Here is a 26406-nt window from a genome sequence, read left to right as displayed (position 1 = left end):
TAAAAACAAATTCTTTTATCTACACAAGAAAGTATTTTTCATGACTCATAGCAATGTTTTTCCTCCTACACAGTCTTGCATAGTGACTTTTATATCAACCACACAACCACCACATTACTGCAGTGTTTTGTTGTTTTTCTGTGTATCTACATCTGGTTAAATTTCAGCTGGTAATGTGTTCATCATTTCATCTTCTGTCCTGCTCCTTTGAATTCTGGGAGATTTGAAAGCTTCGGCAAAACCTTGAAAACAGACGCTGAAAATTCACTTTGATAAATATATATCTTTAGGCTAGATTAAAACAGCAAACAACAAACACAGAACATCGGGTGTCAAAGCACAGCGCTTTTGAACATCCTCCAGTGGGAGTCATAATAAGCCGCCGCCCTCACTCTCCCAACTTTCTGCATTTAGATTTTTTTCCTCCTAACACAGAAAGTTGGACATGGAGGAGTTGCAGAGCTTTTGAGTTTGCCATTTTTCTGCCATACTGGTGTGTCAGATGAGCTTTCATGAATGTAAGAATTAAAATCTTTATTCTTAACAAAATGACATTGTGGAATAAATGGAGACACATAGGAAGTGAGGCAAAGGGATTTTTTGTTTTTCACATGAAGGTTTCTCTGATCTAGTCAATTCTAGGAAATAAACAAATAGAAAAGGGAGGCAGAAACTTATTGATGATCCCCCCAGTTCTTTTTTGTTCTTCTCTTTAATCCACCCTCCATCCCTTCTAAACATGAAGGGTGTTGGCACCTTGGTCTTTTGATGGTGGGTTTTATTGTCATGCTTTCTCATTATCTGTCATCCAATGACTGTGCTTCATCTCCTTTCCGATGCATTCTACTCACTGCTCCCTCTTCCTGTTGCTTCAGCGTCTGCATCACATGCTGTGTGATGAAAGGCCAATCAAGTGGAAAACAGGCTCCTGACATGGAAATAAAGTACTGCACATCTCCACTTATCCTTCTGCTCTCAAAGCCAGTGAAGTAAAACTTGCATCCTACTCATGTAAAGACAAAGCGTGAGACTGTTGAAAAAGCTTCAAACATAGCCTAAATGTTCAGAATAAAAGAATTTGCTTGAAAGGTGGATACCTTTGAGATTATGTTTTGATATAAATGACATTAAAAAGGGGAAAAAAAGGAAAAGAAGAAAAGCTACTTAAACAAATAAAGAAAAAAACATATCATAGTTGATGATTTATTTATTTACTTTATCTTTATGCACTTACTGGAGTTAGGTTAATTGGCTACTCTAAATTGCCCATAGGTGTAAATGAGAGCATGAATGTGAGTGTGGATGTTGTCTGTCTCTCTGTGGATGTTTATTTTGAAGGGGTTTTAAATCAATAGGATGACAGGTCAGGTATTAGTGAGCACACTGTTTTTTTTGGTTTTTTTTTAAGAAAAAGGATTTCTTGAAGTCTGACCTTCACAACAAGTGTTTGTAGAAGAGTATTATTTCTAAGGACCTTAGAAAATGAGTTTTTAAAAGGCTACAGAATCATCTCTAAACTGTGTACAAATGGAAGAGATTTAAGATGATGCCCTCTTCAGGAGTAGAGCTCACAAACAAGGTGCGTAATAGTCCACAGGATCACAAAGAAACCCAGGCTAACTTATAAGCTTAAAAGCCACTCTCTCATTGACAAGTGTTTATGAGTTCACCATCAGGAGAACACTGGACAATAATGGTCTGTATGGCAGAGCTGAAAGGAGGAAAAAGAACACAGCCGCTGATCTGCAGTTGCGTTTGAAGAAAGGGAAAGCAACCTTATCTCATATGTGAAACGTTTTTGATGCATGTAGGGCAGGAGGGCTTTCAAACATTAATGGGGCAAATAATTATGTATACCAACAAAATCTCAAAGAAAATAGATATCTACCGCTGAAATGAATAAGAGTAAGTTGGACAAGCTGCAGTGATGCAAAGAACAGAGGTTCCACCAAAGACTAGTTTAAAGAAAAAAAAGAAAAGAATAAAGTTAATGTTTTGGAACATCAAAGTCAAAGTCCTGACCTTAATCCAACAGAAATGTTATTAAAAAACCTGAAAAAAAAATACAGTTCATCTAAGAAAACCTACATTGGCGCTGAAACTGCTCTGTATGGAGGAATGGGCTTTACTGAAAACCCCTCAGAGATATGTACAGTAATATTGGATCACAGGTCTAATATCTTTTTCTCGTTTGTTTGGCTGAGTTTTTCTGTACTTCTATTTTTTAGATTTAGTTGAAATCTGATGATGTTTCAGGTCACATTTATGCAAAAAAAGAATCCAGAAATTCCCAGCACCATTGCATATAACCATCTACAGCTCACATGAAATATGATTTATACTGCATAGTAGAGAAAGGTTGTAATGTATCACTGAAGTCAGGTCTGCTGTGTTTAAATGTATATCTGTGCATCTCAGCTGGAATATGCGTGTTGTGAATAACTGTCGCATGCCTCTGACATGGTGGGTGAGTAGGTAAAGATGAATAAGCATCATTAAAGCATCCAAGGATGTCTACAAGGCTTCCCACTGTGAGAGGCAATGGGTCCTCTCTGAAGACGCTTTTTAAATGTCATCCCCCCATGGCCCATCTCTTGAGTTCAGGGCTCCCTCCTATATTGTGTAATATTATAGCCATTACTCCCATCAAGACTCAATTTTTGTCTCTGCACCCTTGTAATAATCCGCAGCATCCACAGAGTGATTTGAAGATACACTGCTCTGTAGTGATGTTACAGGTGCAGGTCAGATAGGTATGACATTTACTATCAATCTATATTTTGCACCAAACCAGAAAATCATTTAAACAAGTCAAATGAAAATATTAGCTACATTCAGGCCTCCACAGACCAATATTAGTGTCATAGGCAGTTCCATTGACTGGGTGACATTTTGTCATGACATTCAGAAAGCCAATATTTGCTATATACTGTAGGACAAGCCTCAAATATAAATGTTGAATTAATACTCTTAATGGGGAGTCAGTATATAACACTGGTGATGTTATATGCAAATTCTATATTTTGATCACAGCAAGCTTATAATAAATACTCAGTTATTCAGTCTTGCCTCCAATTTTGGAAATGAGTCTTTAACAGTGGTTTAACAGTGGTTACTACTTTTCATGATGTTGTGACTCAGTCACTGTTTTTTGTTTTTGTGTATGTGTAAGCTACTGTAAGGGTTGGGCAGCTAGCCCCACTATACAAAAAGCCACAATATATCTACAGCATATAGCATAGGGTACAGTAAACCTCTGAATGTTAAAAAAAAAAAAAAAAAAGTTTGTCACCTTTGCACTAACAAAAAAAAAGTATTGTTAAAACATTTTCAGCATCACTTCCTTTCAATTTTTTCCTTTCCTTTGTGAGCAGAGATGCATTACTTTTCCCTTCAATGTAACACTTTTGTTGCCCACTGGGCAAGAATTTGCAGGCTAGTTTAGCAGCCACTTTATTTCACACCGAACCTCTCTATCCCTGCAGGATATTAGCTTTTAAAGCCCTCAGGAGTATTCTGGCAACATACCAAGTACACACTGTGGTCTTTGTTGTGAAATGTAGGAAAAGGTGTGCATTTTCTTTTTCTTTTTCTTTATTACACTCTTCATTCACAAAATGACTGTTTCCCTTTTAATAATTCACTTCCACTCTATTTGTGGTGTAGAGATATCTTCTATCAGCTGCTGGCTATTGCATCTTCAGTGCATGAAGTGTGTGTGTGTGTGTGTGTGTGTGTGTGTGTGTGTGTGTGTGTGTGTGTGTGTGTGTGTGTGTGTGTGTGTGTGTGTGTGATGGTGCAACCGTACTGAAGTTATGTTCCTGTTCTCAAGGCCTGCTCCATGAATGCCTCAAAGGTAGCCTATCAGAGCACGGAAGATGCTTGCTACAGGGTGCATTAAGATGCTCCACATTTATGATCCATGAACTTCCCCACAGCAAAGTGTGTGATAAAAGAAATGCAGGCACAGGTAGCACAGCCTTGACTGCCTTTCATGATCAGTGTGTTTTTGTTTTGAAACGTGGGCTTTTCAGGTGGATATTTTCAGTGCAGATAATGAGATGCATTTTATTTCAAAGTTGCTTGGCTCATGTTGTGTACTTGTCAGTTTCAGCAGTCTTTCAAAGAACTGCTTAGCTCACTGTCCTCATAATGCCCATTTGATGTTTAGTAGCACTGTCAGGATGCACAGCATCACCAGCTACTGCTATTCATTCAAAGTCTACAAAATACAGTGATCAAAGCCCGCCTAATTTGAACAAATGGTCTGTTTGTTTCCACACTATTTGTTCATGTACAGGGAGCAAAATAAAAGTGCAGACCAAACTGATAGCACCCCCCCGTTATTTTTTAAATCACACTATCAATGTGGATTCAATATTCAACAAATACCAATAATTACTTTTCAGATATGTGCCTGGACAATTACTGGAGGCTGCATGGGAGATGGAGGAGGCAGAATAAATAGTTCAATAACAATATTCTCTCTATCTCGAAGAATTATTTTCACATTTCACTGCAATGTTGATTGTACTGAGCCCAATACCCTCTCATTTTTAGCAGTATAAGAGAAATAAAGGCTCTGTTCTCATGTTTTTGTTTGCTTTTTATTTTCATCTTAAGAAACCCATTGTTTCTATTGGGGGACTTTTCAAATTCCCACCAGTGAGACTGATAGACACAGATAGGTGCTGGTTTCCATAATAAATCCAAGTTCTCTGTCTGCCATTGTTTTACAAGAGAAATGGCATGCTCTTTTGTTTAGGTGAATGAGGGAAAATTCGAAAGTGCCTCACACAGACAGAGTAGTTGCAAGCCATAATCTGTCAGTCTATACAAGGCCCACCAGCATAACAGATTTTTCTTCTATTATCTCTCCACTGCTTATCTGCATAATTCATGTTAGTGCTTCAATATTCAGGGGAAAGTAGTGAAAGCTCAGTAAAGAGGGCAGTTTCCCATGACAGTTTTCCAATATCTTCAACCTCTTGCAGCAAGTTTATGCATCCAATAAAGTTTCATGCCTCACAGATCTCTGTTAAATTGTCATAGAAGAAGCTAAAGCATAAAAAGAAAAAGAGTTACACTTAAATCTGCTTTACTTGAGCATTTCCATTTTGCACTAAAAGATAGGGGATAAGGAATGTTTCCTCTCGGTACTCTCATATGGCAGAAATACAATTAAATTAACATGTAATGTAAAATATTTAATTAGAAAATGCAGTATATTAATTATTAAACTAATGATTCCCAAACAAAAAAGGTTTAAGCACACATTTTACTTAGCTAGCTTCATTTCAATACCTATTAAGGTGGCAATTTGGGGACAAGATTCAATTTGGGGACAAGATCCCCAAAGTAGAGGGTTCATCACTGAGAGGACCCTGGTTCAAATCCTCGGGCTGGCATTACTGTGGGTCCCTGAGCAAGCCCACCCCCCCGGGTTGCTCCCCAGGCGCCCTTTGGCTGCCCCCTGCTGTGCTGTGTGTACTACATACTCCATGTGTGTGATGGGTTAAATGCAGAGAATGAATCTCACTGCATGTATATGTATGTGACAAATAAAGCTCTTTCTTCTTCTTCTTTCTTTAATCAGATTCACTTATAGTTCAAGTGTAAGTCCTGAAGGTTAATATCTAATCAAATACACACACCAAAAAAGACATCATTTGAACAACTAAAATATTTTTCCTATTCTCTTCAGCTTAAATAATAACCAAACAGTCCCTCACATTTATCTTATGAGCCACTGAGGAGCCCAAATTATAAGTTAGAACTCATTTGACTACAACTATAAAGTGTCTGAAACTGCTTTCATATGCATAATTTATAGTATCACAATTGCGGTTGTTGCATTTGCCTATGGACAGCATATAGGGAACGCACATGTGCTCCTGTACAGGCCCCCAAATTCCCCAAATGCACGTTCCTGGACATAGATGACACTATACATCGGTACATTGCCTGGTTGGTTGGGTTGGAATAGGGAAAACAGTGAAAGCGGAGTTCATCAGGAATGAGAGACACGTGAAAAACTTTGAAGATTAAAAAAAATACGCTATGAAAATTACAGAGAGTGACTGCAGTTGGCACTTTTCAATGTGAACACTCAGCTTCACTTAAGCTGTTTGTGTAACTTCCCGCTTCTCCGCCCAACAACAGCATGAGCAAAAGCAGCCCACAGACCGCTTGTACCACATAATTTGTACACTGCCTCCATCGAAAACAGACATTCTCTGCAGGTAGATGGGCCGTCAATGGACTGTCAATACACTACCACTGCTGAACCATAATTCCAGGATTACACAGATACAACAGTAAAATGCTGTTAATACAGTAATACAGCAGTATTAACCTCTAATATATTCTTAGAGCCATAGATTTGCTATTCAAGAATCAATGCCTTTACTTTTGATATTTACTGTACAGTGTGCCAGTGGTATTTCTGTGCTTTTACTTGAAATTGAGCCCTTTTAAATTGCTGTATTTGAGCTTTTGTGTTGTTGGGGACTATAAATATTGCCAATGCTAATTAATTCACATCTACATGTACCTCTGTGGATGCATGCACAAAGAGATTGAGTGGGGAGAAGAGTAGACTAAAGGGAATACCAACGGAACAAAGTATTCACATGCTATATTACAGAAAGTTAGTAAAAGTTGAGGAGCGACAACTCTGTGGTGCATCTCAGGGACAAGTCATTTGAATTTCTGATGATTTTCCTACTCCAGGGCACCTGCTGCAATAAGGCTAGTCATCTGCAGAGAACAGCATCAGATCAGCAGGGAAGCTGAGAAAGGGCACTTGGTGTGTTATAAGAGGATAGGAGGGGTAAGGAAGACACATAGGTGGAAGGTGAAATGGGTGGTTCAGGCCTGTGTGCTCTCTACCCTCAGCCCTCTCACCTCTTAGTCTCTGAGTGGGTGATTAGCCTGAGCAGGTGCAGGGGATGGTGACCCCTCTACAGCAGAATTCTGCCAGTAGTATAGGCAGAATCACATTATTTAGGAAGAATTGCTTATTAAATGAAAAAATGTGCACTGTGTGCACTGTGGATTGAATTTAAATTCCCCATACTGACTACAAGCTGCTATCTTAGCAGCCTGTGTTTACAGGCAAGCAACAAATTCAATATAGTGCTGTTCCACTCTAACTGAACACTTAATGCGCTTTTTAGTACAAGCCACATTCACACAGTGTTTTTATTCTGTGCCTTTAAGTGCTTTTTTAACAGTCATGCACAGAATCTGGGGGCAATTTGGGTTCAGTATCTTGCCCAAGGACACTTTGACAACTGGGGATCAAACCACCAGCAATTAGTAGAGGAGTCACTCTACCTCCTGAGCCACAGCTGCCCCAAGGAGGAAGAAATGAAGAAAAACAAACAAACAAACAAAGAAAAAACAGCAGTATAAGATTGTGGTTCACTGTTTGCCACCAGGACAGTGTCAGTGAGCCTTAACACTGATCCTTCAAGTCTCTGGAACCTCAGTTTGTCATTGTCCCAGGTTTTAATTCGTCATTGTTTGTGTCATTTTCTGTATCCCCCTGTTGCTGTCTTCCTGTTTAGGGCTGCTCTTTTTATCTTATTGTCTTTTAGTTATTTCCCATTTATTTTTAAGATTAGCTTTCTTGTGGAGCTTGTTTACCTTCCAGTTTTGTTTTCCTCCTCTGTGACTCTCTACCCCACCCTCATTGTTTTCACCTTGCTGATTGTTACCTCTGTCTTGCTGTCAAGTCCTCTGTATGTTATATATATATATATATATATATATATATATATATATATATATATATATATATATATATATATATACGGTATATGTAGTTCTTTCTGTCACCCTATCAGTCATCAGCGTATTTGCTAGCTCTCTGATTTGTCAACTATTTGTCCTTTGTGCTAATCAAGCTTTAATATATCTTTTATACTTTGTGCAGTTTTATTAGAGGAATCAATGTTTCAGGTTTTTTTTCTTTAATTTGTCACCTGTATGTACGTATACCAATCAGCCAAAATTCTAAAACCACTGACAGATGACATGTAGAACACTGACACTCATGTGTGTGTCACTGCAGAACATACGACCTACCTTCAAATTGTAGCAGACTTGCAGCAATCTGAAGGCAGCAGCAATCAGAGAGGACAGCAGCCTCCAATCGTAGAACAATCAGCCTCATTCACTAATATTTGTGTAGAAATGTTCTTACTCGGTCCAAGAAACAAGTGCGTATACAAAATTACCGCTGGATTCATTCAACATGCACACCTCTATTTTGTGCTTACCATTATGTTAGTGAATCAGAATCTAAATCTAAACCAACAAGCTTGTGCAATCTGCATATTATCTGCATACACCCACGCCTCCAATTCTCTATATAAGGAAACATATTTACCTCAAAATGAAGCAGAAAAAGCGCTGACAATGTTTTAACAGAATCCTGCACTGGTGAGGCAGGAAAAATCTAACTGAAGAAACTGAAACAACAGTATCCAGACATCTTTGGAATGTCCTTCAAGAAGCCTTGAGTACTCTTCCTGAAGACTAGTTAAAAAAAAAAAAAAAAAAAAAAAAACTTGCCTAAAAAAGATCAGGAGTGGAGTTTTAACAAAATGTCTGTGTTTATTAGACAAGGAGGTGTCGCAATATAGCTATGTGAAGAGTTCATTAGTAGACTGAAAATGTAGCTGGCAGATGGTGCAAACAAAAAGCAAAAAGATCATGTACTGTATCCAAACAAACACTGGGGGGAAAGAAAACAAACAAACAAAAAACACCAAGAAAAAGAAAACAGGAAACTTAAGGAAACAGAACATTACAACACAGATGACATGACAAAGAGCAAAAGGAAGACAGGGCCGTGTATACACACACACACACACACACACACACACACACACACACACACACACACACACACACACACACTGAGAGTCTTATTAGAGGTGAGACACAAGAGGAGAGTGAGACACAGGTGTACACAATCAGCAACAGATGTTAACAATTAGGGAATCAGGGAAGGACAGACAGGAAACAAAACTGGCACAGAACATAAAAAAACCCCTTCAAATTAAAACAGGAAATAACTAACAAACAAACAAAAGACAAGACAAGGAAACACAAACAAAAGGACAGGAAGGCACAAACAGAAGCCAACTACTAAACTAACTACTACAAGAACACAGAAACACAGAAACCAGAACCAACATTATGCAGTAGCAAAGAAATAAAAACAGGAATCAGAAAATTCCAAATGCGGGAAGTAAAATATAAGCTACAACTCAAATATATTAACTAAGAATGAAAAACCAGTACCCAAAATTCACGACAGGAAGATCTGGTGAGTTGCTGTCCAGTTGCAGATATGAGAATGAAGGATCCGTGCTTTGATGTCACAATCAAAAGCTGAACTGGTACCCCTTCAACGCTGATTATTCTGGGTATCACCACTAAACTTTAACATTCTGACAGTTCTCTAAACAACAGCAAAAATGATTAACAAACAGCATGAACAACAGTAGGATACATTCTGCTCTCATGCCAGAAAACAGGTACCTGACTGGGCAGGAGCAGCTTTAATTAAAAAGAGGAACCTGCTGAGAGGAGGTTTTCTGAAGTGTCTGTGTCAGTTCAAATGCTGCAAATCTGCCTGATTGGAAGGATTTCTGTAATTCAAGCCATTCAAGTGCAAATCCAGCTGTCCTGGAGTCCAAATGTTGAGGAACAAAGAATTGATTTAGGAAAAACGAATTAGCATATTTAGTGTCTAACACACATTTCATTTGTTTTATTTCTTCACTCATAGGACAGAAAGGATTCCATCTTTAGAGGGTTCTTCTAAATTATTATTATCCATCCATCTATCCATCTTCTTCCGCTTATCTGATTCAGGGTCGCAGGGGGGCTGAAGCCTATCCCAGCTGCCATAGGGCGAGAGGTGGGGTACACCCTCGACAGAGTGCCTGTCTGTCTCAGGCCTAACACAGAGAGACAAGCAACCATTCACACTCACATTTACAGCTATGGGCAATTTAGAATCGACAGTTATCCTAACCTTATTAACTGCATGTCTTTGGACTATGGGAGGAAGCCAGAGTGCCCAGAGAGAACCCAAGCAGGCATGGGGAGAACATGCAAACTCCACACAGAAAGGCCCGGGCCAAGGTGGATTCAAACTCAGGACCTTCTTCCTGTGAGGCAACAGTACTAACCACTGTTATAATAAGGTGCTGCCTAAATTATTATTAGCACATCACTATTTTGAATTACCCTGATTCTGTCATTTGCTGATGATGGTAAACCATAATAATGGTAGAAACACCCGCTGAGCATAAGCTCAGCCAAACATCCTCTCTCCTTGCACACACTGTCCTTTGTTCTTGCTCTTCAGTTATTATTCGATCATCTCCACTTGAATGTAGAAAAATATCCAATTGTACAATATTTATTGCATCTCCCGCAACTTGCTAAACAGTAATAAGGAGCATTAGTGTGCAAATACTACCCAATACTGTAATTCCTCCACTATGTTTCTTGATGGAAAATAAATAGAATAACAAATGACCCAGGATACATGTTACTGTGAATCAATATTCTACTATATGTAAGGTAGAAATTCTGCCAAGGAGAACAACAACAGAGAATATTCAAGTAGAAAAGTGGCCTTTTTTCCTTTTCTTTCTCATCATTGGCTTTAGCAGGATCACTTACTATATGATCTCTTTTGTAAGTCGACAATGGTGCCTCCACATACCCATACCCCCACCCAATCCCACCACCCACTTAGAAAAGCATGTTTGAAATGCAAGAGGAGAACTCTGTGGTTCATCCAAGGACTGAAATCCTCTGGGACAGTAATTAGGCGGATTGGGTAAAAAAGGACTGTAGGAATAGATCTAGGAATGTCTGGATAATAGGTAGTGGTTATTGTTAAGGGACAAAAGAAAAAGTCACATGGGCTGCAAATGAATTAAAAGACTCTCTGAAATGTAACACAGAACTCAGAAACATTTAGTCAAACTGCCAGACTGACAATCAACCATCATTAAATGAGCTTAAATTATGCATAAGGGAGCTTTTAAGAAACTATTCTGACAGTTACATCAGACAGAGACTATAAAATGCAAAAGTATTTGTATGCCATTTTCAGTGGTGAAAAAAAAGAACCACTGCTCCATAAATGAGTTATGTAATTGTAGTCAAGTTTCTTCAGAGGAGATGTTCATACATGTTGACAAAGTATCCAGCTACATTAATCCTAGTAAAGACAGAGTTGATGCCCTAAACTCTGTAATGAGAGAATAAGCACAGTGATGTGAATGAGGTAGACTATCTGTGGGCACTAACATGACACGGCTTTAAGTAGGCCGATGGGACGGGGAGAGATGACTTTAAAGAGATCATTCTGATAAATAGACCTGATGAGATTGGATGGTTGGGTGTTCTCTCCACTGGGTAAGCGAGTTGGGCCGTCATGGTGGTAGTTCTGAAGCTCTGATGAAGTGGAAAGGATTATGACATTAAGTTGGGTAAGCGTCTTTGAGTTTGAGGGAGGTTTGGTGCTGCAGTTTTAAGTATGTGTGCTCTCTGATTCACAGTGGAGGCAGACCAATACTTGATGCTTTGATTTATACTGAGCACTGCTCAGTCAGTATCATATTTCATATTTTGGAGGTTCATGAGGTTCATCGTAGATAAATGCATCCACTTTATAGTTAAAATCACTTCTATATCTTTCTGTACCTACATACCTAGCAGGGCTAAGGCTACGTCCACACATGCATGCATGCATTTTTTTAAAACAAGGATTTTTCTGTGTTTGTTTTGAAAAAAAATGAAAAAGCCAGTAAAGCCAGGAATACTGTCAGTCTAAATCTCGATTTTCTTCATCCACATGCAAATGCAGAAAGAGTTTTGAACATCGTAACCCTGGGAGGAGTCACTGAAAACGAAATTTTCAGTGACTTAAAATATTTCCATATTGACAAAAAGCCAAAATGCATACAAAAGGCGATGTTGACCAAAATACTGTATGCGTGTGGACATGGTCTAAAGGATATTTTTTCTTCAGCTTTCATCAACAGTAAACAGAAACTCTATTATATGGAAGAGCTGCTGCGATATTGTAAATATGTGACCCTGGTAACATAGAAAATGAAGATTTCAAATATGTAGTTAAAAAGGTTTATGAAAAGGTGTATTTACTGTATATTAAAGCTGGATGTAGCCTCCAAATCTGAAAAAAATGAATCCACTGCAGAAGAGCTTTAAACCTATACTCTTTTTAATTAACAGCCAGGAGCTGGTATCTTGTTGCAAAAAAAAAAAAAAGTTAAATTGCAGATTAGTTTATGGGAAACCTATCCTAATGCTCCCTTAGTCTATGATCTCATTACATTTTCCTAATCAGTTTATGGTCTCAGGTTCTAATCTTCTTTAATATACCATGATTTCCTAATTTCTAAAATTTGGTTTATTATGGACTAAAATATGAGAAAATGCAGGGTTTAATTTAAGGCACTCACCACATCTGGTTTTAAAAAAGCACGGCAACAATTAAATTGCTTCAAAATGAAATCAGTGTCCCCAAACTAATGGATGTCATTGTGGTGGTTATGCCTATCTTTTATTTCCAGTTCCAGATTTTAACCAAAATCACAATCCTTTCCTAAAGCTACAAAGTGGCCAGTAATCCTAAACAAACAGCAAATGAAGATGTGAGAAAATAGTCATAATCATATTAACAGTCTTCTCATTTATGGTACCACAAGCTTTCCTTATGACAACATTTGTTTTTTTTCTGAAAGTGTTAGCACTCTTTTTTATATGTATTTTTAGCAATGTGGCACCATTGTAGTCTGCCTACTAGTAGGAAAAGGATGTGGCATACTGCTGATTGGGAACAATAACAGCTAATTAACATTTAACAAGCTTATAATATTTGAAACAGATGGGTAAAAAAAGCACATCACTTTTCGTGATTGAAAGAGGGACAAACCATCTGTGGAGTCTGCAAATTTAACCTGATGAGGTTGGTGACACTAAAAACATTTAACTACTGGTAAAATTTGTTTTCATATGACAGCTTTTATTATTTTATACTGTAACAAAAAAAAAAAAAATCTGTCAGAAATGCACAAAGATTTATCTGACCTCCGATCTCCATACTAACAATAGCTTAAAAAATATCATCTTAAAAAAAACTGATGCTACATTAGCTGATCAGTTGGACAAAGAAAATTTTAAGTTTTATCCTGTGTTACTGAAATGACAATTTTTGTGTCTTTTTTAAAAAAAGGGGATTTATTATTATTATTTTTTTAAACCTTTAATCAACAGGCTGTGGTTATAGATGGCTTGGCTGTGACGGTAGAGGAAGAAGAGCAACACTGAACAGGAATGTAGCACCCTGTTCAACTCATGCTCCATCAGAATTCATAGGTTATTGTAATGTGTGAAGTACAGAAAGAAAGTGATAAATATTCTTGTCATTGGTTGGCAACACCAAGGAATCAGCTCATTAGTCCTTTGGCTGGATGAGCTAAAAAAAAAAAAAAAGTGTAAGAACTTGCTTGAAAGCTTGACTACAATGCACGCAAAGGAATCTGGCACGGAAGAAAGAGAAGCGGCTACACTGAGCTGACTGGATAATTCAGCAGAGGTGGTAGTAATCAGGGTGGTGCAGGAAGGTGGGAAATTAAACAAAGCCAGGAATGAAGGGCGTGAGAAATTTCAAAATAGAGCAAAAGAAATTGCAACCTATCCCTTGTGTAAATTTTTGAGAACCATCTTCGGGTCTGAATTTCAACGAGTGATTAAAAACTGGATCTGTGCTTGAAGTATATTGTGCATCTGTGGATGTATTTTTGCACTATATTTATGTTTAAGACAAATTTCATCTACGCAATCTTTTCTAAACACTTTTTAAAGTAAAGTTCTGTTGAATACACCATCCTAGAGAATGACTAATTATAGACTTTCTTTTTAGCACTTACTAATAGGACGTCTGTTTACCAGCAATGCCAAAAGTATCAGTCTTTAAACACCTCCTTCTTACATATTTACAAAACTGACTAATTAATCAAATATTTTAAGAAAGGAAAACATAGTATATATATTATTGGAATGACAACAGTCTTTAATTGTAAGTTCATTTTCAGACTTCAAAATAGGCTTTTTTTTACCTCTGACATTTTACTGACTTAAGGAATAATCAACATATCACTGATAGAACAATAGAAAATACAAATAATTATTAGCTGCATTCCTAAATGCAACACAGTTGTGACAAGAAGTAGTTTATAACCACATGAGGTATCACATTTAAATGCCACCATATCATGACACACATCTCTGTATACCCTGTACCCTGGGTATTTGAAAAAGTGGCAATCATGCTGAGTTAACTGTCATTAACTTGCTTTCTGTTCATAATAAAATACAGAGGTTTTCCAGTTGCTTTGGAATTAGCCACATGTAGAGCTATAGAGTCACACAAATAAATGCATGATTCAACTCTCTCCCATAGGTTTCATGAACCGACACAAAATCTAGAGTCATATATGTTCAGTGGCTGCCAAGGTGGATGCTCACATGTGAAAAGCCAAGTGAGAAAGGAGAGAAAAATAGGAGAAAGTCACAGTGAGTAATACAGTAATTTTGCCTCTTTTTTTCTGACTTGCATAATCCTTTTAAGATTTATGACAATCTGTCACAAATCTGTCTGGGTTATGTCTCGACAGTGACTTTCATCAACTCTTTTTCCATTTGTAATGCATTTTTATGCCACCATTATTGAGATGGGGACAGCATGAAAGTTGGAATATCTTAAAGTCTTTTTTTTTTCTTTTTTTTAGCTTTAATAAATGAATAAATCCATCAGTTATCCATGTAGCATGGGGGATTTTAAAACTAAAACAGTGGCATTTGATTTTATTTAAAAATATTCTAAAATATTTTATGTTAGAATCAGAATATACAAAGTTTCCAAAAGTGCTAAACAGCTCTTTTTTCTGTAGGAAAAAATCAACTCTTTTTCCATTTGTAATGCCTTTTTCTGCCACTATTATTGAGATAGGGACAGCAGGAAAGTTTGAATATCTTAAAGTTTTTTTTTTTTCTTTTTTTTTTTTTCTTTTTTTAACTTTAATAAATGAATAAATCAATAAGTCAACCATGTAGCATGGGGGATTTTAAAATTAAAACAGTGGCATTTGATTTTATTTAAAAATATTCTAAAATGTTTTATGTTAGAATCAGAATATACAAAGTTTCCAAATGTGCTAAACAGCTCTTTTTTCTGTAGGAAGTTTGTCATTTAAATTTAATGGCACTGGTGTCAATGGGGCAAAGGGGGCAGGCTTTAGCAAATGCCATTAAAACAGTATAAACAATATAAACAGAGGGAAAACTGGCTGCACTTCCATTTGGAATCTAATTTTGTTCACAACATTTTAAATAATCAGTTGGCAATCAGTTGTAAATGTTCTCCCAGTTCTTCTTCCAGGATATTTTGATGAATACTAGATTTGAGGACCGTATCTGAAATAAAAACTGTAGCAGAGCCAAGCAAGTGCAAACAACTGAACTGCATTGCAGTCGCAGCAGGTGTTCATGCCTGTTAAATGAAGATGTGCAGTTCAGAATAGGCACCCGGCTGTTCAATCGCCTAACACCCAAGCCTATCTCAAGCTTACAGAGAACATCTCGGGAAGAGAAGCTGACAATTTGAGTTTGGATCTGTGTGTGTTGGCAGGGAAGGATAAGAAGACTGAAGCAGCTATTCTCTTGGCGGACGCCATGTCTCCTTTCAGCGGCTTGACACTCAAAGAGGTCTCGTGTCGCTCTTTCCCCCTCGACACTCGCCGTCTCTTGAACAAGACCGACGACATGTGCAAATCCCAAAACACAGTTCCATTAAAACCTTTTGGCTGCTGACAAGGCCCCAGAAGATGGTTGACATGTGCCGCCTTCAGGGAGCAAGGCAGGGTTTTAGTCATGTCACCCCATCTCTTTCCCTCAAGTGAGACATAACTCATAGAAACTGTGCTGGCTTATGCTCTCTGAGAGTGACTGACTGACTTTATATGTGCATACAAAGGCAACGATCCAGTCTCACCACCAAACAATAGAAAACATCCAAAGCATACTTTTATCAAGATGCATCATAATATGCAGTCAACCATATTCAGCTGGCAGCTTTAATGTACCATCTGAAAAAATATAAGTTGAATCCAGCTAAAGGTGTCTATTCACAAACCTGTGTGGATTTAATATTTTGACGTGCTGAATTATACCGAAATGAAAACACATTTTTTGCAATACACGTCTGTCAAAGCAACAGGGAGGAAACAACAGACGCTTATGGAAATCTTATTTGCCAAACAAGTCTGCATTAAAATAAAGTCATGCAGTGTGATAAATAATTTAATCTCTCAGAGTATTAAACAATCCATCAAGATCATTTTTAAGTTTGTTCATGAGGCCGCCCAAAACCCCATCCCCATGGAGATTGTGTCTACTCCCAGACAACCAAAACCAAACCAAAAACCAGCACAAAGAACAATATAGCACCAAAGAGTAAAACAGTTAGATATGGATTATTAAGCATTAGGTGTCTGTCTACTAAGTCCCTGTTAGTAAATGATTTAATAATTGCTCTACATATTGATTTATTTTGCCTTACAGAGACCTGGTTGCAGCAGGATGAACATGTTTGTTTAAATGAATCAACACAACCCCGAGTCACACTAACTGTCAGAATCCTCAAAGCATAGGCCAAGGAGAAGGAATATCAGCAATCTTCCACTCCAGCTTATTAATCAGCCAAAGACCCTGACAGAGTTTTCATTTGTATCAAAGCCTGACTCTTAGCCTTGTCCACCCTAAATGGAAAGTTCAACAGTTTTATTTGTTGTCTGTCAACCACCTGGTCCTTTCTTAGTTTTCTATCTGATTTTCTATCTGATAGTACGGATAAAATAATTTTAGAAGGTGATTTTAACATCCATGTAGTTGCTGAAAATGACAGCCTCAGCACTGCATTTAATCTATTATTAGATTCAGTTGGCTTCTCTCTAAATGTAAATGAGCCCGCCCACCACTTTAATCCCACTCTGGGTCTTGTTTTGACATATGGTATAGAAACTGAACATTTAAGAGTATTCCCTGAAAACCCTCTTCTGTCTGATCATTTCTTAATAACATTTAAATTTATAATAATGGATTTCACAGCATTGAGAAATAAATTACAGTACAGTAGACGTCTTTCTGAAAGTGCTGTAACTAAGTTTAAGGAAGCAATTCCTACAATGTTATCTTTTTTAATTCCATATGCCACTACAGGGCAGAGCAGCTACCTAAGCTCTGCTCCCAGAGAGGTCGATTTTCTCATCAGTAGTTTTACATCCTTGCTGCGTACAACTCTGGATATTCTGGCACCTCTGAAAAAAAATAACGCCTCAAATCCGAAGTGCTTGACTCCCTGGTATAACTCACAAACGCGCAGCTTAAAGCAGATAACCCGTAAGCTGGAGAGGAAATGGTGTCTCACTAATTAAGAGCTCTTATTATTCATCAGTGTTTGAAGAAAAAAAAGAACAACTCCAGCACTGTAGCCAGGCTGACAAAGAGTCAGAGCTCTGTTGAGCCGAGTATTCCTTTCACTTTAATTAGTAATGACTTCATGAATTTCTTCACAAATAAAAGTTTAGCCATTAGAGAAAAAAATATTCATAAACGTCTCACAGACATATCGTTATGTACAGCTACTTTCAATAGTACTGTAATTTACAGTATTTACTCTTTGATCTTCCTGAGCGCAATACTTTCTTCCTCCACACCATCAATGTGTCTCTTAGACCACATTCCAACAAGACTGCTCGAAGAAGTTCTACCATTAATTAATTAATTCTATCTTAAATATGACCAATCTATCTCTGTTAATGGGCTATGTACCACAGGCCTTTAAGGCAGCAGTAATTAAACCATTACTTACAAAGCATTGACCTAGCTGTCTTAGCTAATTATAGGCCAATCTCCAACATTCCTTTTACCTCAAAAATTATTGAAAGAGTAGATGTGAAACAGCTAACTGATCATCTGCAGAGGAGTGGTCTACAAATCTTAGAAAGATGGTGTCTAACCAGATACTTACTCTGGTTGGCATTGCCTTGGCCTCTGGCAAAGACCTGATAGTACCATATATCACCCCAAAAGAGAACTTTGCTCTCAGACTGTTGGCTTATTTGTGGTTCCTAGGGTATTTAAAAGTAGAATGGGAAGCAGAGCCTTCAGTGTTCAGGTCCCTCCTCTGTAGACCCAGCTCCCACTTTGGATTTGGGAGACAGACACCCTCTCTGTTTTTAAGATTAGGCTTAAAGCTTTCCTTTTTGATAAAGCTTATAGTTAATCAGGTGACCCTGAACCATCCCTTAGTTTTCTTTTCATGCTCCCTCTGTTCATACACCACTCTCTTCCACAGTGTGTCTTTTGTCCTGTCTCCCTCCCCTCACCCCCAACCAGTTGCGGCAGATGGCTCCCTGAACTTGGTGCTGGTGGAGGTTTCTTCCTGTTAAACGGCAGGTTTTCCTTCCCACTGTCGCCAAGTGTTTGCCCCTAGGAGGTCGTCTGATTGTTGGGGCTTTCTCTGTATTATTTCATGGTCTTTACCTTATAATATAAAGCACCTTGAGGTGGTTATTTGTTGTGATTTGGTGCTATATAAATAAAATTGAAATGAATTGCATTTGTTTGTGGCAAACATGCATTCCTTTGGAAAAATAATAAGCAAAGACTATACTATATGTGAACTGCATTACACACACTCCTTATCATATACACACACAATGCCAAACATAAATACTAAATTTTAAAGATTCAAATGTTTTAGATTTCATCTAAATAATGCATATGTAGACGTTACTGCTAAAGGAAAGCCATGCATGAGTTTCATGTAAACCTGCACCTGTCTGAGCAGCCTAAAATCACAAAGCTGGACTATAGTAAAGAAATAGGTTTTATATGGAATGTGTTTATTAATCTTTAATTTCCTTTGCCAACTCCGGAGTTTCATTGAGGCAAATGTATTCAGAAAATGAGTTCAAGTCAGCATCAACTTTTTAATTAAAACTGCAAAAACATGTTTCATAGAATGGAATATTCAGGAATGAGAGTGTTTCTATAGAGGCAACACATCACACAGAGAATTCACTTATGTGCTACGAGTATTGCTCTGCCTTTTTCATGCAATGCATAAACAATATGTCACAGCTGTCACATTAACAAGAAACGAGTATGGCTCTTCTGTTAATGTGGCGAATCGCGAGACTTGAGGGAAAAAAAGCACACACAATCCCACTCATAATGGTATCTGCCAAGAGCTTGTTCTTTAAGGGATTGTGGCCAAAATTGTAGGCAGAGACGGCCATCATTAAGTCTGTTTCTCTTTGATTAAGAACTACTTCACAACAAGGAGAAAATTGTCTTGCCTCACAAACACCCCATTTCTGCAACTTTTACACTAGCTGCAATGTTTAATAGATTACAGGCCTGTTCCATTTCCACTCTCCCAGTTTTCTCTGGACATGTGTGGCTCAGTTCAACATATCAAGTTGTATTTGGATGCTTTTCTTCTGTAGACTCAAAGTAATGGAGAACTCCTTATCATACTGCTTGGAAACAGGGCCAAAGAGTAAAGGCTCCCAGCCACACTGTTGGACTAAAATGACTGGCATATCATTATGTAAGTACTGGAACATAAAAGTATAATAAGTGAAACAAGAAAAATTGATGTGAAAAGCTAAATAATTTAACAAAGTCAACCAACTATAAAATAATGAACAAAATAATCAAATAATGAACACTAACAGGAAATGCTGTCAACAAAGATGACATTATAATATGCTTGAATATGTAAAAATAAGAGTGCATCAATCTTTTTTTTTTTTTTTTGTAGAATGACTGGCTCTTGGACCCCAGTCTGTCAGGACTGGTGACAAAACTTCAGCCAGCATCATCACTAACATAGGCACTCCATGCCCATGTCCTCAGCCCTATCTCCTACACCCTGTTCACCCATGACTGTGCCGTCTACCACAAGGATAACACTATCCTAAAGTTTGCAGACATACCACAATGATAGGACGTATCACTGGCGGGAATGAAGCTGCCTACAGGAGGGAGGTCACCAGTCTGGTGTCATGGTGTGAGAACAACAACCTCACTCTCAACACTGACAAGACAAAGGAAATGACAGTGGATATGAGGAAGGAGAGGAGACTCCACCAGTGTTCATTCAGGAGCTTGAAGTGGAGAGGGTGAGCTGCTTTAAATACCTGAGTGTCTACATCAGCGAGGACCTCACTGATGTAGACACCAGTGAGGACCTCACTTGGACATTTAACGCCACACAGCTGGTTAAGAGGGCTCAACAATGTACTTCCTGAAGAGCTGAGGCAGACCACCTGCATCACTGTGTGGTATGACAACGCCAATGCTATGGACCAAAAACACCTACAGAGCATGGTGAAGACCACCGAAAAGATCATTAGGACTCCACTGCCCTCTCTGCAGAGCATCTACTATTGCAGACTCCACAGGACAGCTCATCCTCAAAAACTCTACCCACCCCCAACATGGAGTGGATACACTTCTACAATCAGGCTGGAGGTATAGAAATGTGAAATCGAGGACCTTTATTCCCCACTGCCATTAGACTCCTAAACACCTGAAAAGAGTTTGCAACCTTGGTGTACCTCAGCTTGCAACTTTATTTTACTATTTACATTTTACAGTTTGCACGTACTGCTGTTTACTGCACTATACAACTGATGTACAGTAGCATAGATTACACAAATATGTACGTACATAGCCTATAGCAGCTCAGATTCTTATTTGTATAGTTGCATAATTACATATACATGTATATATTTATTGTATCACTATTGTATTTCATATGCTGTTTTATTATTTTTGTGTGTTTTCTAATTTATCATTTATTCTATTTTTTATGAGGATCTTTTTCTTTTTTGGCATCTCTTGTGGACAGCAAAGACAGAATTTCATTGTACAGGGAAACATGTTTCTTTACTCTGCATATGGACTGGTTCTTATATAGCACTTTTCTACTCTACTTTGAGCACTCAAAGCACTTTATACAACATGTCTCATTCACCTATTCATGCACATTCTACACTTCAGTGCTTTCTATCTAACATTCACACACATTCGTGCTCCAACGGTTGCACTGGAGAGCAACTTGGGGTTCAGTATCTTGCCCACGCAGACCGGAGCAGCCAGGGCTCAAACAGCCAACCTTCCAATTAGTAGGTGACCTTCTTTCCCTTTTGTGCTACAGCCACCCCAAAGCTTACAGCACCTGGTATTCCCAGGCAGCCTACCATCCAAGTACTAACCGGGCTCGTCTCTGCTTAGCTTCTGAGATCAGACGAGATCGGGTGTGTTCAGGGTGGTAATGCCATAAGCCGTGACACTAAAACTTGAAACTTTTCTTACATAAATGGTTCCTCATACTGTCAAAGCCAACATTTGGTTCAGTGCTGTGTTCAAAGCCTGTCTTTAGGTGTGTCATTTCTCACTTTAGGGAAAAAAAAAAACAAAACAAAACAGGCTTCCTTACTACATGAGGGTGTTTCTCCAGAGGAGAAATTTGACTTGCAAATGGATATGGGTTCTTTCTTACTGATGTGCCATCTCTACAGTTTATTATTGCAACAAATCATTTGAGATCCTCACAATTTTGCTGCGCTTAACCTTTTCTTAAGTTAGTTTATAAACCTCCACTGTGTACCCTTTTGTTTAATTTGTGAAAAAAGACAGATCATGCTGTACTTTAAGTCAGTTATTTGATTGCTCAGCAAAACTACACTGTTTTGTTTCAACTGCAGTTTTTTTTCTTTCTTTTTAATCTGTACTTTCTGGACAGCAAATTGATTGTATGAATCAGTGTGAAGCAATTCACATTTGCTGGCAGCTAGCATTTCTAAAATGAGTTACAACTTCATAAGTCAACTTCACAGTGTGTGTGTTAAAGTTCATGTGCACCCTCTGAGTGGAACTTACTGTTAAGTACATTACTCATTCTTATCCTCGAGACGATCACTTTCCCTGCAGAGACCTACCTATCCATTAATGCTTCAGTTGAAAAGCTTTACTTTGTAAAGAAAAAAGAACCCTGTTGAATTATGAGCAGTGACAATGTTCCTTATTTGCATTTGGCAAATAGGGTGTTCGTCATTCAGCAAAGAACAAAATGCAAGGTGTCAAGCCTGGTCTCACCTGAACTCTGTTGCCACAGGAAATTTAAAAAAAAAGAAAAAAGAAAAAGTTAGTGTAATTACCCTGGAACACTATCTGTTACTGAGAATAATTAAAAAAAAAAAACAAACAAACAAACAAACAAACAAAACAAAAAACAAACAAACAATGAACTTGATTAATTTAAACTCTCTAAAAAACATATGGGCTGAAAAACACGGGTGAGATTACTTCATCAGAAAATCAAATTCCATCATTAATAGGAATGTGTGGCCTTATGGCACTGTGTACAAACTGGAATTTAAAGTTATTCTGTCAAGATGACCCTAATTAAGTCTCCTTTTGGTACATCACAAGGGTGACTATGACTTCACTTCATAATGCTGCAGTGATGACAGCAGTCAGAGACAATGAGCCAAGTATGAGTCATTTGCTATGTTCTGAATAACTTGTCTAAAGAATTATCCCATTTGTTGGTTCACCTGAGATAATGTATTTTCATTATCTTTAAAAAAAAATAATAATAATTATATAAGTGTAAGTGCAATAAGAAAATGTAGTTACAAGAGATCTGCATAACTTCACAAAGCCAGTGTCATTAACAACATTCTCGGCCATCACATGAACTCAGTCAGCATTGCTTGCATTTTTTTTTTCAAGCATTGCTTGCATTTGTATGCAGCACTTGTTTGCAATCTGCATGTGCACTACCATCAGCGAAAATGGTGAGAAGTCATGGTTGAATCTGTCATACACCATAATAATAATAATAATAATAATAATAATAAGAAGAAGCTACTTTCAGCTGCTCCTTTGTCACCACAGTGGGTCATTCCACATGTTTGATTTAGAAGAGTGAGGTCCTTATGCAACCTCAAAGGGGATTTGTGTCTCCAGCTGAAATGTTGTGGACAATTGTATATACTGTATGTCATGTATTTTGTACAGTGATTAACAGACCAATGCATGTGCTGTATACATGAGTATCAGTATGACAACAAAGATCATTTAGATGTGAACAAAACTACCAATTTGAGACAGATTGGTAGTGCATCACTAAGTAACATCAAACTGGCTGACTGTTCTGTCTTGCATTGCTTTCATCATTGACCATGTTAGTTGATGAAATAATTTCCAATTTAATTTCAAGCTACACTTGTACAGTTTTGCCACATTGAAGTTGTAATTTAGCTGCACTTCCCCAGTCTGGCAGTGGTTACTATTGCTGGTATTAGCTGATATTTTGAAAATTACCAGCTAATTTAGTAGCCAGGTCAGGCATCGGGATTGAAATTAATTAGCCAAACCTATCCACTCAAGTCACTGCGTAAGATGCACATATTAACCAACAATAGCATTCTCTACAAGTATTAGCCAAAAGAAAGCATTTGGGAATGGAATGTCCTGCTCATATTGAACCCTCCCAATACTGAGTGAAGCTTATGTCAGAAAACCATGTCAAAATATACACAAATTTTGACTCATTATAAATATTTGAACATTTGTCAACATTTATCCCAGGTGTCTCTGGGATTTTAAGACCATCTCCTGGTGGTTTTCTTTTTTCCTCCCACAGCCACCACCACTATCACTAGTCAAATTCCTCTTTGACTGGAGAGGATTTATTTGTCGAAACTAGGATTCTTCTTGTTAATGTTAACTTATTTGCTAGTGTCAACATATAACTTGATACCTAATTCTAGCTGGCTAATTTTTAGTGACTTCATTGCTTTCTTATCTTGTTTCCTAACAAAGATACTGAGATATTACATGTATTAAGATATTATCTTGAGCCACATCAGGATTTTTATTTTTTTTTTAATGGCGTTGTGTTGGATGTTTTTCATAGCAGAGATTAATGGACTTTCTAAGCAATTTCTGGCTAGTGTAGCTCACTGTTGGCTCTTTGGGTAAGGTAAGGGGAGACCTTGAGAACACATTAAAAATAAACAGGAGCAAACATACATCTCACCCTGCGGATTTTGGCATTAAATCCATCCTGCATCACAGGCTGTTTGAGGCTACCAACAGAGATAAGGAAGGTCTAATTTTTAAGTTATGTTACAATCCACTCACACATTTACAATAAACAGTGTTTAATACATCAAAAAGTTGCATAGAGCATCTTTAAAACATGTTAGATTTTAAACTTGTACAAAAATATGCAAGTAAAACAGATGCAAATATGAGTCAAACTCTTTTTGTATATTTACATACTTTGATATGGTTTACTGACAACACTGCAGAAACAGACCGACAAAAGACTCACCCAGCGCTAACAGTCCATTCATCTGTCAATGTTTATTAAAATGAGATGCAATATCAGCCCCCCCCCCCCACTCCTGTGAAGGAGGCAAAAACAACACAATACCTTCGCCTGAACCTCTCTCTAAATAAAAGACAAACAACGACTAAGTGATGGCTCGATGAGCAATGAATTGGCCAGAAGCATCTGCAAAGGGTATAAGGGTGAGTTGCCAAATGATGACACAGCGACGCATTAAGACTGAAGCACTTGGACAATAAAACGCAATCACCGCGCCACGGTCAGATTGCATCCATCCTTTTGGAGTTTTTTTGGAGGCAATTGACTTTTACACCCACTGGTTTTTCATCTCAATCTTTGAAGTGTGTTGCAAAAAGAGTAGGAGGGAGCAGCACTATCAACCTCTCCTTACCTGCAGCGCTATTCACCAACTCACAGCAAGGGGCTAATTATAATCTTTATCTCCCAACTGCCACTTCAAAGTGCCCCCATTGACAGGTGCCCATTGATATACAAATCACTGATTGAAAAAGAGGCAGCTGATATTTTCACTTCCTTTTATAAAAAAGATATGACAGTATGCTGATGATATTATCCTTTTTCTCATTCATGCATATCCAGATTAAGTGGGAGGCAATGTGGTGGCTGTCAGTGCTGGCTTTTGATAGCAGTTTTTCTATTTACCCATCAAAACACTGAAAAACATCTTCAGTAATGAGCTGTTCCTCCCTCCCAAGCATAAAGACCCCAGCTGTCACAGCAAGGAGCGCGTCCTACACTCGTGCCTGTCTACTGTATAGTGGGCTGATGTGTGGCTGATAATGCCATCACGAGGATTAGTGTCTCTGCAGAGAGCAGCCTCACTGCTGTTGTCTCACACCCATCACTTCCACTCTGAAGTTAAAACAAAGCCTCACCATGGAACAGATGACTCAGATCTTATTTTCTTTGATATAAGACTTGACTCAGTGACACTGACATAACCAGGTCTTGCTGTGCTTGGTGGTTTTGTTTGAATGTATGCATTTCCAAATTCTGTGTGTAGAAGGCTAGGGTGTAAATGCAACTGCTGCATTGGTGTTGAGAGAAATCTTATATACACACAATGCACGCAAGTTAATTCTTGATTTGATTCAGGGTTCTTGCGTAGTCCTTTTGTTAACTCTATGCTGCTTTGATTTCCTAAGAGGTTATTTTCAGAATTCTTTTCTTGTTTTCCACTTCCTAGCAATATTTTACCCCAAAGGGTTGCAACATTATCAGATGGGTGTCTTTTCAGAGTCGGTGCAAGGAACTGAGCTAGACTTTTCAAAGATGAAAATGCCTTTGTTACAGAAAATTCTTTTTGAGATCATAATGCAGATATATTCCAAATTAGAAATGATATTTTTCATGCAGCTAAGAAAGAGCAGCTATTGTAAAACCAACAGAGACCTTCTTTAGGATTTATTCATCTCAGTTCTATCATCAACCTCTCTTGCCAGTCTATTCTCTTCCTTCTGTTTGATGATCAGTCTTTTCATCTAGTCCTGTTTATTGGCTGGTATAGCCAGAGTGGATTGCGGTGTCTAACACTGCAGGACTGTTGCCTTATCTGTTCATTTTTTGGCCTTGTCAAGATTTATTACCCCTCCCCGATCAAATATGACCAGTGAGGGCTAATAAAGGCTGTAACATACCTTTTTATCAAAACAAGGCTTTGTGAAATTGTCAACAGTGGCTACAGGATGCAGTAAATCTCATTTGGTTCTATTTGTATGGCTCTAAAAATTTTTTTTTACCATCAACCTCAAAATTGTGCAGAGACACAGCATCAACTTCTGTTCACAAGGTATCATCAGGTGAGGAGAATGACCAGGTGGATG

At 38.0% G+C, this 26406-nt stretch overlaps 1 pseudogene; it reads right to left on the bottom strand.

Annotated features, from left to right (window-relative positions):
* Positions 1-21364: 21364 nt before the first annotated feature.
* On the bottom strand, positions 21365-21483 carry LOC115788858 (uncharacterized; annotated as a pseudogene).
* Between the last annotated feature and the right edge of the window lie 4923 nt (positions 21484-26406).

The sequence above is a fragment of the Archocentrus centrarchus genome, chromosome 11, assembly GCF_007364275.1.
Source record: "Archocentrus centrarchus isolate MPI-CPG fArcCen1 chromosome 11, fArcCen1, whole genome shotgun sequence".
NCBI classification, from domain to species: Eukaryota; Metazoa; Chordata; class Actinopteri; order Cichliformes; family Cichlidae; genus Archocentrus; species Archocentrus centrarchus.
The sequence above is the reverse complement of the archived record's forward strand: the minus strand, read 5'-3'. Positions and strand labels throughout refer to the sequence as shown.